Raw genomic sequence first — 17,802 nt, 5'->3', positions numbered from 1 at the left:
ATATAAAAATTCATAACTAAACTTGTAAAAGAAGATTTTTTAAAAATTAAATTTGGTTGTACTTATATAATTACTTTAATTTTCACCCTTTCTTTAAAAATTGAAAATTGTAACACTTAATTTAGTGTAACTCGTCGATTATGATGATTAACATGCCTTCCTCCTATAATTAGAAACTATTTGTTGGCTTTCTAAACAATACAGAAAATAACTATGGGATTCGAAGAAATTGCATAACTGAAAAAAATAAAAAAAATCAACAGATTCAGCAAAATTTTCTACTTCCAAGTATTTCTTAACGTTTCCACGATAGCAAATATCATGAACACTTTTATTAGAAAGATATCATTTCATACATATTCAAACTTCAAAGATTGAAAGGAAAGATCGGATAGCAAACTTCAAAGATTGAAAGGAAAAGAAACTAGCAGATTGGAAGAGGGGCACTGTTCGACTCCTTTAGACATTCCAGCATTGGATCAATGATCTTCCCTTGGCACATAGCAGTGAACACCTTGTCAAACTCCTCACCAGGTAAGGTAACTTTTTGCCCAGTTAGCAACCTAGTTCCAAGCTCCTCCCTCACGAATTTGTACAACGGATATGATCTGCAATCTTTGATCTTGTTTGGAATTGATGCATTTCCATTCTCAACTCTAGCCCTTGAATTCTCAACCTCCTTGGGCAAAACAGCCTTCAATTCGTCTTCAAAAGCTGCAATATTTTGGAAGATTAAAGCACTTGGATTCTTCTCCATCTCACCCTCTGTCATTGCATGCTCCACAAGAACTTGTCTCACCTTTTGCATCAATGGATAGGTAGCATTGTAAGGGTCATCGATATAAGTAAAAATGTAAACGTGATCCAAAGCTTGGAGTAAATCCTTTTCACAGAATCTTAAAGGGTGGAGTTCACCATCAGCACCGGTAGTAAGTGTTTTCTTAGCTATCTGACCCACTGTGTTCTTCACTGTGTCCTTCAAATTATCTTCTAAATGCCTCAAATCAATAGCTTGGCAAAGAGCCACCAAGAATGTTGTCAACATTAGCTTCAAGAGATCAATAGCTTCAACAATTTTTAATGCAGAGATTAATCCCAAGGAGTTCACATCTTGATTATGTTGCTCAGTACTTTGAACATGGTTGGTGACTGGATTGGCCAAGTATTGGAGCTGTGAACAATAGGAAGCTATTGCAACTTCAGCACCCTTAAAACCATAATCCAGACTTGGGTTCCAACCACTAGAGAGGTTTGTAGGGAGGCCATTGTTGTAGAAATCATTAACAAGTTTAGAGAACTGAGCAAACATAAGTTTCCCAATAGCCGCAATAGCTAAACGATGTTTGAACAATGGCAGCAGCAACCAAGAGTAAAACACAAAATAGTAAAATAAAATCAAAAAGAAACAATGAACAAGAGAAAGTAACAGAAAGAAGTGTTAATAATTTCATTTACTTTTTGAAATATATAGATGTTACAAAATAACTTGGACAGTTACCTAAACTTGTAATTGCTCCCACCAATTTTGGCAAGTTGCTAACTAAAATAATACAAAAGAAAAGCTAAGCAATTCAGCTATTACATCCATCAGTTTCAAATCTAAAAATACTAAGGGTGAGTTTGGATGGGCGGTGGCGTTTACTGCATGTCGGTAAAAACAAAGAAGGGCGGTGAGATTAGATCTTGTAGCGATCATCAGAGCGTGAGACAAAAAGTAAGCTAAACGCACAGTACCGCACCTAATAGCCTATCCAAACCCACCCTAACTTTGCATATCAAGTTACATACCAACTTGATCACTTTACAAAAGTACAAAATTTAAACAAAAAATAAAGTTGCTTCTGGTTCAATCTTCATGCTGACATGTAGACATTGTTATTGCTGCTCTCATTGCTGGTTGTTTGTTGCATTGCAGGCCAATGCTCAACACTCCTCATTGGACTGTAGGCAACAAACACCAATTGAATCTCTTAAGAATTCAAACCTGGTTGTGCCAAGAGGCTTTGTCAAAATATCAGCCAATTAATCTTGTGAACTACAATGAATAAGACTAACTTCTTTTAATTTCTCAGCCTCTTGAACAAAGTGGAACTTGATTTTAAAATGTTTAGTTTTGCCATGAAAGACTGGATTCTTGGCTATGGCAACTGCTGACTGATTGTCCACCATGATTTTAGTAGGTTCAAGTTGCTCTTCATTCAAATCACATAGCAACTGTCTAAGCCAAATGGCTTGACTAACTGTTGCAACTGCTGCTATGTATTCAGCTTCAGCTGTTGACTGAGCTACTATCTGTTGCTTCTTTGAGCTCCAACAGAAAACTCCTGAGCCAAGTGTAAAGAAATAGCCAAAGGTGCTTCTCATGTCCTCAACTGACCCAGCCCAATCACTATCTGAGTATCCTTTTAGCTGCCTTGAAATGAGTTGTATTGCAACAGTGCATGAATCTTGAAATAGATTAACTGCATGTATGAGGTCAGGTCTGGTTGCTGTCAAGTAGAGTAAGCAACCAATTAAGCTTCTATACTCCCTTTCATCAACTCTTTCTTTACTTCCAAAGCTGGTCAGTTTCTCCCCTTGAGCTAGTGGTATACTTACTGATTTACAGTTTTCCATATAGAATTTAATGAGAATTTTCAAGGCAATGGCATGCTGACTGATAAAAATACCTTGATCAGACTCGCTTACTTGCATACCAAGGAAGTATGTCATAACTCCTAAGTCATCCATGTCAAACATTTCTTGCATTCTTGTTTTGAACTCTTGAATCAGATCAGCTTTGCATCCAGTCACTAACAGATCATCTACATAGATTGAAACAATCAGTAAGGTTTCATTTTCATACTTTTTTACATAAAGTGTTGGCTCACTCAAACTTTTCTCAAAACTGAGCCTAGACAAGTAAGCATCAATCCTATCATACCAGGCTTGAGGTGCCTGTTTCAGTCCATAGAGTGCCTTCTTTAGCCAATAGACTTTGTCCTCCTTTCCTTGGACTTTAAAGCCATCAGGATGTTCAACATATATCTCTTCCATAAGAAGACTATTCAAAAAGACTGACTTGACATCAAGTTGATGGATTCTCCACTGCTTTTGTGCAGCCAAGGCAAATAGAAGCTTAATGGATCCAGTCTTGCCACTGGAGCAAATGTCTCCACAAAGTCAATGCCAAATTGCTGGCTATACCCTTTTACCACAAGCCTTGCCTTGTGTTTTTTTAAAGAGCCATCAGTATTGAATTTGGCTCTAAAAACCCATTTGAGACCAATGGCCTTCTTTTGATCAGGTCTATCCACAAGATCCCATGTATCATTCTTATGAATCATATTAATCTCAACTTGCATGGCTTTCTTCCAGTTCTTGTTTCTCATAGCTTCTTCAAAGCTCGAAGGCTCAACTATAGTCACATTGCATCTTTGATAGATGTCAGCAATGGACTTGGTCCCTCTCACAGGAGAATCATCCACATTAGCATTGTTGAGCTCATTTTCTGTTAATTCTAAGCTACTGTCAATTTGATCTTCTTCAAACTGACTTGTGTCAGAGCCATTTAAACTCCAAAACCTTCCTTCATCAAATTTGACATCCCTACTTACCAAAATTTTCTTGGTTGAGGGATCAAATACTCTGTAACCCTTCTTGGTGCTACTGTAACCAACAAATATGCCTAGAACTGACCTTTTCTCAAGCTTAGTTCATCTTTCTGTAGGTACAAGGACATAACACATACATCCAAACTCTTTTAAGTGGGAAACAGTTGGTTTAAGATCATACCATGCCTCAAAAGGAGTTTTATCCTTCACAGCATGTATTGGCAGCCTATTAAACAGGTACACAGAGGTGTTGACACCTTCAGCCCAAAAAGTGCTTGAAAGTTTGCTTTGAAATAGTAAACACCTAGCCATATCCATCACTGTTCTATTATTTCTCTCACACACTCCATTTTGCTGAAGAGTGTACATAATGGTTAACTGATGATGGATCCTAGCTTGCTCATATAGCTTTTGAAATCTCTCAGACATGTATTCAGAACCATTATTTTTCCTCAAGGCTTTAATCCTGCAACCTGTTTGATTTTCTGCCAAAGCTTTGAACTTTCCAAAAGCTTCAAATACCTCAGACTTCTGTTTCATGAAATAAACCCAGCAAAATCTGGTCAGATCATCTATAAACAATATAAAATACTTACTTTCATTTAATGAAGGGGTCTTCATTGGTCCACAGGCATCAGAGTGTACCAACTCAAGCTTTTCTCGAGCCCTACATGCTTGGTTAACTGGAAAAGGCAACCTAGCCTGCTTACCAAGCTGGCACACTTCACAAATAGACTCACTGGCTTCAACCTTGATCATGTCCTCTGTCAAATTTATCTTGTGCAGCAAATTAAGTGACCTGAAGTTGACATGGCCTAATCCTTTATGCCATAGGCCAGTATTGTCAGTTAAGCTTGTATAAGCTTTTCTCTCAAGCTGGCTTACATCAAGCATAAAACACTTGTCTGCCATAGGTGCTGAGATAAGTTCTCTACCATGAACATCATTAATAACACAAGAACCATTCTTGAAAACAAGTGAGTAGCCTTTTTCAACCAACTGTCCTACACTAAGTAGGTTCTGATCTATATCAGGTATAAAAAGTACATCTGAGATAACTTTGTTACCTAAATCAGTGTTGATCACCACATCACCTCTGCCTTTGGCTTCAATCAGATTCCCATTGCCTATCCCGACCTTTGAGTTAAAACTTCTGTCAAGGTCTTTGAACAAGCTTCCATCAGCTGCCATGTGATGTGAGTAGCCACTGCCCACAAGCCAGGTGGATTTGCCATTGCTTGTGGTTGCAAAGCATAAGGCAGTAAAAACATGCTCCTCCTGAGCTTGAAGATCCTCAGCAGTTTTGGCCTGAACTTGCTACTGAGTTTGAGCCTTCTCTTTGTCTTTATAGATCTTCTCATGGTGACCATACTGTTTGCAATTCTTGCATTGAATATCTGGTCTACTCCAGCAATACTTTTCCAAATGGTTTGTTTTCTTACAGTGAATGCAAGGTGGAAACCTCCTTCTCCCGGCATCTTTTCTTGATCTCTCCCTCCTTTCAAACCAAGGCTTATTTACTTTCTGACTTGAGCTAGAGCCTTCTCTAACTTTTGTTTGAAAGGCTCCTTCAGAATGCTCTTCTTGCCTACTTCCCTTCTCTGCTCAAGTGCATAAAGTGAGTTCACCAACCCAGACAAAGAAATGGTTGTGAGGTCCCTCAAGTCCTCCAGTGAGGAGATTTTTGACTCAAACCTCTCAGTAAGAGTGGTAATAACCTTCTCAATAACCCTGCTGTCACTAAAATCTTCTCCAAGGGTTTGATATTGTTAACAGTAGCCATGATCCTATCAGAATATTGCTTGATAGTTTCTGACTCCTTCATTTTCAAATTTTCAAACTCCCTTCTAAGATTGATTACTTGTTGCTGCCTTGTCTTGTCTGATCCCATGAACTCCTCTTTCAATCTATCCCATGCTTGCTTGGGTGAATCACAAGCCATGATGCGAGTAAAAATAACATCAGACACACCATTCTATAGGCAGGCCATGGCTTTGTGCTTCTTGGCTCGCTCCTCACCATGCTGCCTAATCTGAGCAATGGTTGGATTTGCTCTTAATGGTGGTGGTTCAACATCACTTTCAACTACATTCCACATATCATGTGCTTAGAGGTAAGTTTTCATTTTAACTACCCAAATGTGGTAGTTCTCTCCAGCAAACACTGGTGGTAGAGGAGGCGCAAAGCTCATGTTGCTGAAACAAGTGTGACAAACTTGAATCCTTCCTTTTTCAAGTTTGTTTCAAACAGAAAAGAAAAACTTAAACAACAATAGAGGTCCTCAAAGACAAGAGGCTCTGATTACCATTTGTTGGAACAATGGCAGCAGCAACCAAGAGCAAAACACAAAATAGCAAAATAAAATAAAAAAGAAACAATGAACAAGAGCAAGTAACCGAAAGAAGTGTTAATAATTTCATTTACTTTTTGAAATATATAGATGTTACAAAACAACTTGGACAGTTATCTAAACTTGTAACTGCTCCCACCAATTTTGGCAAGTTGTTAACTAAAATAATACAAAAGAAAAGCTGAACAATTTAGCTATTACATCCATCAGTTTCAAATATGAAAATACTAACTTTGGATATCAAGTTACATACCAACTTGATCACTTTACAAAAGTACAAAATTTAAACAAAAAATAAAGTTGCTTCTGGTTCAATCTTTATGTTGACATGTAGACATTGTTGCTACTGCTCTCATTGCTGGTTGTTTGTTGCGTTGCAGGCCAATGCTCAACAAATGAGCATTGTCCATTGAGACACCAATTGGGGTACCATGGAAGTTGGCACAGTGTAATGCCTTGTTCTTTGACACATCTACCAAAGGGTTATCATTGACAGAGTTAATCTCTCTTTCAATCGATTTGGTTGCGAATCTGATCACTTCAATCTGTGGACCAAGCCATTGTGGAGCTGACCTTAGAGCATAGCGATCTTGTTTCGGTTTCTGCAAATGGTCAATTTCATGGATCCTCTTAGCCGCTGTAACGATAGTGCTTCCCTCAAGTATGTGTTCCATTATAGCAGCGACCTCAATTTGTCTGGATGATGCTTCAATTTATAAATCAAATGGTCAGTGAACTCAGGTAATCTACAATTCATGGCTTCAGCAAATATTGTACCCAAAATTTCTGACAAAACAACCAATATGTTTGCTTCAAATAGAACCATGGCCGGCATGGCAGAACCAACTGCAGTGCCATTGACTAGCGCAAGGCCTTCTTTCGGCTGCAACTCAAAGAACCCGGAATCAATATCGGCTACACGAAAGGCTTCTTGGGCATCAAGGGGTTCCCCATTCAGTCCAATGGCTTTGGAATTAGGCCTGCCAGTGAGCAATCCAGCAATATAGGAAAGAGGAATAATATAAGCAGATGTAGTAACTGACCCACAAAGCGGCAAGCATGGGGTGACGTTGTGGTTGAGACGCTTGGTGATTGCCTCCAGAATTTTGAACCTGACCCCAGAGTATCCCTAGAGCAAGGTGTTCATCCTAACAAGCATGGAGGCTCGAGTTGCTGAGGGAGAAAGTGTGTGGCATGACGCACTTCCATGCCCAAAGATCCCAACATTCAATTACCTAAACCAACAAAACATATTCAATCAATGAATAAAACTTTATTGCACTTTGTGATTATAGCAACTTCCTTCTTTTTCATTTTAAAATATTATATTAATTAATTAATTAATTAACAAGAATTTATTTTATATTTTTGATTTTTTTGTGTAAAGGGTAAAGATGGATATTGAATCCCTCGTGAGTTTCACCGGAAACTTGGCTACTAGTGAAAATTTGTACTTTCACTAGTGTTCACTTGAGGAAACTTAACTGAAGATTATTCATCCAAACAGATACAATGGTAAGATTGTATCAAAAAGTAGGGTTGAGCAAAAAACCCCGATCATCAAGAAACCAAGAAACCGATTCTACCCCTGTCGAAAAGTACCCAAAAACTCACGGCAATGGAGTATATAATCTGATACATGCCTTAAGGTACATATTTCTCGTATCCAGTGGGGCAGTTTATAGAAAATGCATACATTGTTGGTGCATGGATATAAAAAGCTCACCTAATAAGCTCCTTTTGAAGGGCTGCTCCAAACTTGGTTCTTAGACGAGAATTAGCACTTATACTCGAAAACCATATGTTTCACTTCGTCCAAATGGCTTCCCTTGAGAGAGTCAGCTGCAACACCCCAGCTCAAAGGGTCGACAACTCCACCCTTAGCAGCAATAGTGGTGCAAACACTCTCCAAAGAGCTGCTTTGGTTACCATCTTGAGGGATTGTCTCCATGTTAAAAATTCACTACACCAAAATAGGCTTTTAGTGGTGTTTTTAGCGGCGTTTGGATAAACAACGCCGCTAAAGATCGATCTTTCGCGGTGCTAACTAGAAAACGCCGCTGAAAATAAGAATTAGCGGCGTTTTCTAAAAAGCGCTGCAAAAAACCTAATCCCAACGACGTTGTTTACCGAACATTAGGGGATTCAGCGACATTTTTAGGAAAGCACTGCTAATTTTCATGGCTTTAGCAGCGTTTTTGAGAAAGCGCCGCAAAAACCTAAGCCCAACGACGCCATTTTCTCGATATGCCACTGAGTTCATTCCAACAGAAGCTGATAGCTGCAAGAGATTTCTATGAGGATTAAGAGATGAAATCAAAGTACAGCTGGTGTCATAGCGAATTAAAGAATTTATGGATTTGATTGAGAGAGCTAAGATGGTAGAGCAGGTTTTAGGTTTGGATAAAAAGCCTGAGATAGCTAGATCGACTCGGAAACGAGCTGGCATTACTATTTCAAATCCTCTACCGAAAAGATCCCGAGAATTCAGAGACAGTTGGAAGTCAAATTTTTGATCAGATCGAGGTGATAAAAATCGAGGTAAACAGACTGCTGTTTCTACCGGTAGTGTAAAAAAACCTTCACGAAATATTGATATCCCCGACTGTGAACACTGTGGAAAGAAGCACTTTTATGAATGTTGGAGGATAACTTGACGGTGTTTTCGATGCGGGTCCATATATCATTTCATCCGAGATTGTCTAAAAAATGAAGGTGCTATACCTGCAGCATCTCAGAGATCAGTATCTACTGCTAGAGGCAGAGGGTCAGGTAGAGGTGGTTCGGTTTCAAGGGAGGAGGTATTAGGAGGAGCTGTGATATTGCTACCCAGCAGTTTGAAGCTAAAGTACCCGCCAGAGCTTACGTGATTAGAACTCGGGAAGAAGGTGATGCCCATGATGTTGTGACAGGTATATTTTTATTGCATTCTGAACCTGTTTATGCTTTAACTGACCCAGGGTCATCACATTCATATATTAATTCAAAAATGGTTGAATTGGGAAAGTTAAAATCTAAAATGTCTAGAGTTTTAATAGAAGTGTCTAGCCCTTTGGGACAAACTGTGTCTGTAGATAGAGTATGCCGGAGATGTCCGTTGATGATACATGATAAAATGTTTTCCGTTGACTTGTTGATTATGCCTTTCGGTGATTTTGATATAATATTGGGTATGGATTGGTTATCCGAGTACGGGGTGATTTTGGATTGTTACAAAAAGAAGTTCAGTATTCAGACAGAGGATGGAGACAGAATTGAGGTGAATGGCATCCGTACTAGTCGATCGACATGTATTATTTTAGCAATCAAGGCTAGTAAATTGCTTCGACAGGGTTGTACAACATATCTAGCTTATGTTATTAATTCTGATTTGGTTGGTAGTCAGTGTAGTCAGATCAGAACAGTATGTGAGTTTCCAGATGTATTCCCTGAAGAACTACCGAGCATACCACCTGATAGAGAGGTTAAATTTGCTATAGAAGTGTACCCGGGTACAGCACCAATCTCTATACCTTCATACCGAATGTCACCCACTGAATTAAAAGAGTTGAAGGTGCAGTTACAGGACTTGCTAGATCGTGGATTTATTAGACCGAGCATTTCACCTTGGGGAGCTCCAGTATTGTTTGTTAAAAAGAAAGATGGGTCAATGCGGCTTTGTATTAATTATCGGCAGTTGAACGAAGTGACAATCAAGAACCGGTACCCGTTGCCTCGTATAGACGATTTATTCGATCAACTAAAAGGAGCTTCAGTATTTTCGAAGATTAACTTGAGATCTGGGTATTATCAGCTGAAAGTAAAAGAAAGTGATGTTCTGAAGACTGCATTTCGTACTCGATATGGTCATTATGAATTTTTTGTGATGCCATTCGGGTTGACTAATGCTCCAGCTGCTTTCATGGATTTGATGAATCACATTTTTCAGCCATATTTAGATCAGTTCGTGGTGGTTTTTATTGATGATATATTAGTTTATTCGAAGACTAAAGTAGAACATGATCAGCATCTCAAAATCGTGTTACAGATTCTGCGAGAAAAATAGTTGTACGGGAAACTGAGTAAATGTGAATTCTGGTTATCAGAGGTAGTATTCTTGGGACATATTGTATCTGTTGATGGGATTAGAGTTGATCCAAAGAAGATTGAAGCAATTGTTCAATGGAAGGCACTAAAGAATGTATCTGAGGTACGCAGTTTTCTTGGTTTGGCTAGGTATTACAGAAGATTTGTAAATGGGTTTTCGAAGATAGCTTTGCCGATAACCAAGTTACTACAGAAGAATGTTCCTTTTAACTGGGATGATCAGTGTCAGAGAAGTTTTGAGACATTGAAACAAATGTTGACAGAGGCACCAGTTCTAACCTTACCAGAATCGGGGAAAAATTTCATAGTGTACAGTGATGCTTCTCTGAATGGTTTGGGTTGTGTATTGATGCAAGATGGAAAAGTAATAGTTTATGCATCTCGACAGTTGAAGCTACATGAACGGAACTATCCGACACACGATTTGGAGCTAGCAGCTGTGATTTTTGCATTAAAGATTTGGAGGCATTATCTTTATAGTGAAAATGTTATATATATATATATATATCGATCACAAAAGTCTCAAATACCTTCTGTCGCAAAAGGAGTTGAATCTGAGACAGAGACGATGGATAGAACTTCTGAAGATTATGATTGTGTTATAGATTATCATCCAGGAAAGGCAAATGTGGTAGTAGAAGCATTGAGTAGAAAAGCAGCGGTTGAATTACAGGCAATGTTTGCTCGGCTTAGAATTAATGATGGTGGAAGTTTGTTAGCAGAGTTAAGAGTCGAGCCAGTAATGTTTGATCAAATTAGAGCAGCATAGCTAGAAGATGAAAAATTGATGAAGAAAAGAGAAATGGTACGGAATGGTATGGTGGAAAATTTTAGTATTGATGAGCATGATTGTTTGAAATTTCGGAATCGGATTTGTATTCCAGCTACTTCTGAGATTAAAAAGTTGATTCTCCGAGAAGCAGATGATAGTACTTTTGCTTTACACCCTAGTGGAACGAAGATGTATCATGATCTACGAGAATTGTATTGGTGGCCAAGGATGAAGAAAGATATAGTCGAGTATGTTGGTAAATGCTTGACTTGTCAGCGGGTAAAAGCAGAACATCAGGTACCGACAGGTTTACTTCAGCCTATTAGTATTCCTGAGTGGAAATGGGATTGTATTACTATGGACTTTTTTACGGGATTACCGTTGTTAGCAAGCACAAAATAATGCTATTTGGGTGATAGTTGATAGGCTTACCAAGTCTGCTCACTTTATAGCAGTCAGAACTGATTGGACACTACAGAAGCTCGCCGAAGTTTATATTCGGGAAATTGTTAGATTACATGGTATTCCGGTATCGATAATTTCAGATCGGGACCCTCTATTTACATCGAGATTTTGGAAGCAATTACATGATTCGCTGGGAACTCAGCTCAATTTTAGTAATGCATTTCATCAACAAACTGACGAACAATCCAAGCGCGTAATTCAGATTTTGGAAGATATGTTGAGAGCTTGTATCATCGATTTTGAGTCAAGTTAGGAACAATATTTGCCACTAGCTGAATTTGTTTATAATAATAGTTTCCAATCTAGTATTCAGATGGCTTCATATGAAGCACTATATGGTCGAAGGTGTCGATCACCGATATTTTGGATAGAATTGAATGAAAGAAAAGTAATAGGGTCAGACTTGATTCAAGAGACAGAGGAAACAGTTAAAAAGATTAAAGATAGAATGAAAGCCGCATTCGACAGACAGAAATCTTATGCAGATTTAAAACGATGAGACATTAAGTATTCAGTTGGTGATAAAGTATTCCTCAAAGTATCGCCGTGGAAGAAATTTTTGAGATTTGGTCGGAAGGGAAAATTGAGTCCACGTTTTATTGGGCCGTATGAGATTGTGGAAAGAATCGGATCGGTTGCTTATCGATTGGCTTTACCTCCGGAATTACAAAGGATTCATGATGTTTTTCATGTTTCGATGCATCGAAGATATAGATTAGATCCTTATCATGTTATTTCCACTGAAGACATTGAAATTTGATATGATTTAACTTATGAAGAAGAGCCGGTTCAGATATTAGCACGAGAAGTGAAAGAATTAAGAAATAAACGGGTTCCTTTAGTAAAAGTTTTATGGAAAAGCCTTAGTGTGGAAGAAGCGACTTGGGAATCGGAAGAGACGATGAGAGCACAATATCCTCATCTCTTCTCAGGTAAATTTCGAGGACGAAATTTATTAAGGGGGAGAAATGTAATGACCCAAAATTCACAAGCATCGAAAAAGTACATTATCGGGCTTCCGTCTTAGTAAACTGAGTCAAAAAAATATAATAATAATATTTGAAGTCATTATGAGTTTAGTTGAGTGCTTAATTAGGTATTAATTGGGTGAATTTAGTTTAATTAAGAGAAACTAGGAAAAAGGACTAAATTGAACTAGGGGTGAACTAGGGGTAAAAGTTGAACTATAGATTAATAGAAAATAAAAAGGATTAAAATGACAATTAAGCCATTAACAAGAAATGGGACGGTATAAGTGATAAAATATTACATTTTATGTTTTATATATATTATTTTATTATATAATATATTATATTATATTGTATTGTATTGTATTATATTATATAAATTAAATAGATGACAAATGTATGGTAAAGATTAAGACAAGTGTAATAGTAATAATTACATAGGTACACTTGTAATAACAATAAATATATGCTTAAATAATAAGTAAAAGATTTTTTATATAATATATATTATTAATATTACTAGTTAAAATAAAAGAAATAAAGTAAAGTAAGTAAAATAAAAAGACAAAGAAACAAAAGAAGAACAGAATAGAAACAGAGAAAGAGACGAAAATAGGGGAAGAAAAAAGGGAAAGAAAAGAAAAGGGGAAATTGAGATTTTAAAGCTTCAAGTTTAATTGGTAAGCTAAATTTAGTCCTTTTCTCTTCATTTTGATGTTTTAGAAGTTTTAAAACAAAGTTTTGTTGAAATCAAGTGGAGGTTATTGAAGTTCATAGGTTTTTGAACATGATTCATTTTGAACAAGTTGTTAAATTAGGGTTTAGTTGATAGAATTTCTAGTTAGAATATATAAAAGATTGATCTGTAAACTAAGTTATAAATTTTACATAGTTGGGATTAAGTTATAAAAAGCCTTAAATTAGGGTTTAATTATGAATATTGAATAGTAGAGTTAAATATGGCAAGACATTAAGTAGAAAAGAAGTATGAATTAAGTTAGAAAAATAAGTAAGCTTAGTAAGAATTAAATTGGGAATAAGTAGGAATTGAATAAAATTTAATTAATAATATTTTTTAATGCTGTAATTAATAGTGAAAATAATTATTATTTTCGTAGCTAACAAGGAAAACGAGGCATCGGCATCCAAAGGAAAAGAAAAGATCATTGAGGAGTAAACGCGTATTCCGGGTTTGTATTACTATATCTTAATCTATTTAATAAATGCTATATTGAAATTGTACTCATGGGACATTTAAAGTAAGGTAAGTAATAACATTTGAAATTAAGTAAGAATATGTGTGAATATTGAATTATATGTGAATTGAAATAATAGATGTTTTTAATTGTTTGAGTATTTGAAATTGTTGTGGAAATGAATTCGAAATTGGAAAAGCAAAATAATACCCTATTAACTTATCGGACTAGATTGGCTACAAATGGCATGCCATTGGATTTGTGATGTGATGATGAGATTTGTAGTTCGGCCGAGAAGATGATTATATTATTATATGCTTCGGTTTATCCGAAGAGGCATTTAATGCCTTATTGGTGTGTTATGGAGGATTTAAATAATTCCGGGTGTGTTTAGGTTGGATATTCTGGTGTGTTTGGGTGGAATCCTCGTATCTGTCAGAGTTCGAGCCTTGTTAATAGGGTAAATGATTGAATGAAAATTTGAAAATGAAATTGGTTGATTTGACACTATAGAAAAATACGAGAAAGAATGTATGAGTTAAATTATAAATTGAATTAGTATGTAAGTATATATATATATATAAATTTAAGATCTATGGAATGATATATGAATATGTATATTTAGTTTAAAGTGATTTATAAGATTATAGTCAATATTTGAAATTTTATTATTATTAAATAGTTTAATTTATAGTAATACCACTGAGTATGAAATACTCAACAGTCTGATTGTTTCCGTCTTGAGTTGTAGAAGTTAAGTACTGAACCAACATCCAAAACCAGACCCAACTTCAGCAAATTTTGGTGATGTATATTTTCTTTTAGTAATGTGGCATGTACATAGGATGTGTATAAATGTTATAATGTTTTGAATATAAATAGTTAAAAATGTTAGTATTATAAGTCTAAGAATTTTAATGAAAGAAGTTTATCCATTCCAATTTAATTAGTACATTGATAAATTTAAATTGATATTAAGTTGATTGAGTTTGATTAGGAGGTATTTAGAATAGAAAATGAGAATATGAAATGAATTGGGTTGGTTATGTTTTGAATTTTGTAGGGGGTTTTATGTAAAAATAAGCAGAAATGCTGCCGAAATTTTTATAAAAAAAATTTCAATTAGTAAAATTTATATGAATGCTTGTATAATTTTAATATGTTGGTTATTTATGATACGTTTATTTGTAAATTGTTTGATATGTCCGATAATGCCTCGTAACCCTGTGCCGGCGATGGTTTGGGGTTAGGGGGTGTTACATAGCAAATTCGTGAAAAATCATATGTCAGTATGGAACTCCAAACGGATCATATCTGACAATGTACTAAATTTGAACAACAGCATAATATCAAAAGTTTGCAGTCTGTTCACGATTAATGCCATATCGCCCAAAAAAAAGATGGCGCAAAAAAAACTCTACCGGGGCAATGCCTTTCTCTTGGGCCCATTGCGGTTTTGCCTATTGAAGACAAAATTCTTTCTAAGTTTTTGAATCCAATTCTGATTGAAGAGGAATGTTTAAAGTTGTCCATCATTGTCAAATGCGTCAAAAGAAAATGATGCAAGTTCACAAAAAAAGGTCCGTCCTAGAGAATTCCTTGAGAGGGGCCTAGTATTGAAGAAGATTCTTCCCATACAAAAAGAACTTCATCCCAAGCTGGAAAGGACCTTATGTGGAAGACCCTTATGTGGAAGGCCTTATTTGGAAAAGCGTCGATTTTGATCAAAAAGGATAACAAGGACATGCCTAATCCTATGAGTTCAGATTCAATCAAAAATATTTCAAAATATAAAAAAAAGTAAAAAAAAAAAGAGAGAGAGAAAAGAAGAAAGAAAATGGAGAGGCCAAGGTGAAAACTCGCAAAGGTCGCCTTGAGACCAAAGGGGATTTGAGTTGAAGGCTTGAAAAGGGCGGCTCAAATATTGATCAAAATGGGGCATGAAGTGATTAGAGCAGTTCAAATTTTGATCTGATTGGGGCATATGGTGATCTTGAATCAACAGGAAAGGGTAGACAACATATTGGGACATCGACAGGGTACTGTAGATCTCCTAAACACATGTCAAACTCAGAAAGTTTGTATAGAGAAGTTCAAGTTGCGATATCTGGGGCATCCAATTTTTATATTGAATTTGCTATTTTTGGAATACTTCATTCTTTTCCAAGATACACATTCCCAATCAATTTCTTTGTTATCCTTGTTTACTATTTTTTGATAATCTATTCTTTTCGAGCTATGCTCAGAACCAATTGTGTTCTCATCTATTGTTATACCCTTTCTGCAAGCATGTTGCATTAAAATAATGATTAATTGACTAATAAAACTTTCACAAGGGAAGTTTGGCATATTACTCTAGAAGTTTCTAAATAATACAGGAACCTGAAATAGGAATATTGTTTAGAACGCACCATGTTTAAAGGTTGGAAATCTGAAAAGGAAGAGTCTAAATTAGGACTTTCTCTTTGGATTTTGTTGTTAAAAACATTGATTGAACAAAATGACAAAGCTTAAATAAACAAGTAAACAATGATCACCAGACAGTAGGAAGAGGTTTCCTCGGAGAAAAAAGCCTTCATTTATGCATGAGCCTTTGGTACGATACCCTGGGAATGGTATAAGGGACCAGAGAGATTTAGATCCTGTATCCTTGAATTGTGATAGGAGAGGATCGAGAAAAAGTCATATATTCCTACCTTTGGGTTACAGTGGGAGAATGATGGTATAAATTTTACGCCCCAATGGATTGAATTTTGAGGTTTACAGTGGGGGCAACCTGATTAAATGTTTCTTCAAAAAATCCAGCCAAGCAAGAAGTCATTGTAGCACATCAGTGTTAAAGCCTTAATAAACTTCGAGCAATGACAACCTAAGTGTGATCATTCTCAGAAAAAAATTATTAAAAGATTATGCATTCGTACAAACACCATTCACACATGTCTAGTTAGCAGCATTTGATTCATTTTATGTCATCCTAATCATTAGCCATAATTAGGTTCATTATACAGGTCATGTTCCCTAGAGAGCAGATCAGTAAAGATAACAGATCTTGCCTTCCTGCACCGATAGCGAAGCAGATCGAAGACACCAACCTTGCTTCCCTGGGTTGTAGCGGAGCAGGTTAAAAATAGTAGATCTTGCCCTCCTACACCGACAGCAAAGCAGATCGAAGACACTAGCCTTGCCTCCCTGGGTTGCAGCGGAGCAGGTTAAAAATAGCAGATCTTGCCTTCCTGCACCGACAGCGAAGCAGATCAAAGACACCAGCCTTGCCTCCCAGGTTTGGAGTGGAGCAGGTTAAAAATTGCAGATCTTGCCTTCCTGCACCGACAGCGAAGCAGATCGAAGACACCAGCCTTGCCTCCCTGAGTTGTAGCGGAGTAGGTTAAAAATAGCAGATCTTGCCTTCCTACACCGACAACGAAATAAATCGAAGACACCAACCTTGCCTCCCTGGGTTGTAGTGGAGCAGGTTAAAAATAACAGATTTTGCCTTCCTGCATCGACAGAGAAGCAGATCGAAGACACCAGCCTTGCCTCCCTGGGTAGCAGTGGAGTAGGTTAAAAATAGAAAATCTTGCCTTCCTGCACCGAAGGTGAAGCAAATCGATGACCCCAGCCCTATCTCCCTGGACAGCAGTGGAATAGGTTGAATATTGTAAGTTCTATCTCCCTGGTCAGCATTGGAATAGGTTAAAGATTGTGAATCCTATCTCCCTGAGCAACAGTGGAGTAGGTTGAAAATAGCAGATCTTGCCTTCCTGTATTGGCAGTGAAGTAGATCGAAGACATCAGTCTTACCGCCTTGACGTTGCAATGGAAAAGATTGAAGCCACAACGGCGAATCTTATTTCCCTGGCATTGCAGCGGAGTAGATTGAAGCCACGACGGTGAATCTTATCTCCCTGGCGTTAAGGCTTGGATTAGCTGAAATGGAGCAGATTGAAGCTATGGGCAGCGAATCCTATCTCTTTGGCATTACAGTGGAGCAGATTGAAACCACGACAGTGAATCTTACTCCCCTAGTGGTGTAGTGGAACAGATTGATGCTACGACGGAGAATCTTGTTTCCCCAACATTGCAATTTAAAAGACTGAAGATGATGAATCTTATCTCCCTGAAGTTGCAGTGGAGCAGATTAAAGCTAATAATCCTATCTCCCTAAAGTCGCAGTGGAGCGGATTAAAATCACAGATCTTATCTCTCTGAAATTGCAGAGAGCAGATCGCATCTAGACTTATCTCCCTGAAGTTGCAGTGGAGCAGGCTAAGTAAGCAAGCCTTATCCTCCTGAAGTTGTAGTGAGGCAGACTGAAGATGGCGAATCTTATCTCCCTGAAGTTGCAGTTGAGCAGATTAAAGCCAATAATCAT

General features: G+C 37.1%; 1 pseudogene; it reads right to left on the bottom strand.

Annotated features, from left to right (window-relative positions):
- Window positions 1-424: 424 nt before the first annotated feature.
- LOC105767274 (phenylalanine ammonia-lyase-like) lies at window positions 425-7,894 on the bottom strand (annotated as a pseudogene).
- Between the last annotated feature and the right edge of the window lie 9,908 nt (window positions 7,895-17,802).

The sequence above is a fragment of the Gossypium raimondii genome, chromosome 4, assembly GCF_025698545.1.
Source record: "Gossypium raimondii isolate GPD5lz chromosome 4, ASM2569854v1, whole genome shotgun sequence".
Classification (NCBI taxonomy): domain Eukaryota; kingdom Viridiplantae; phylum Streptophyta; class Magnoliopsida; order Malvales; family Malvaceae; genus Gossypium; species Gossypium raimondii.
This window is presented reverse-complemented; position numbering and strand designations above follow the sequence as displayed.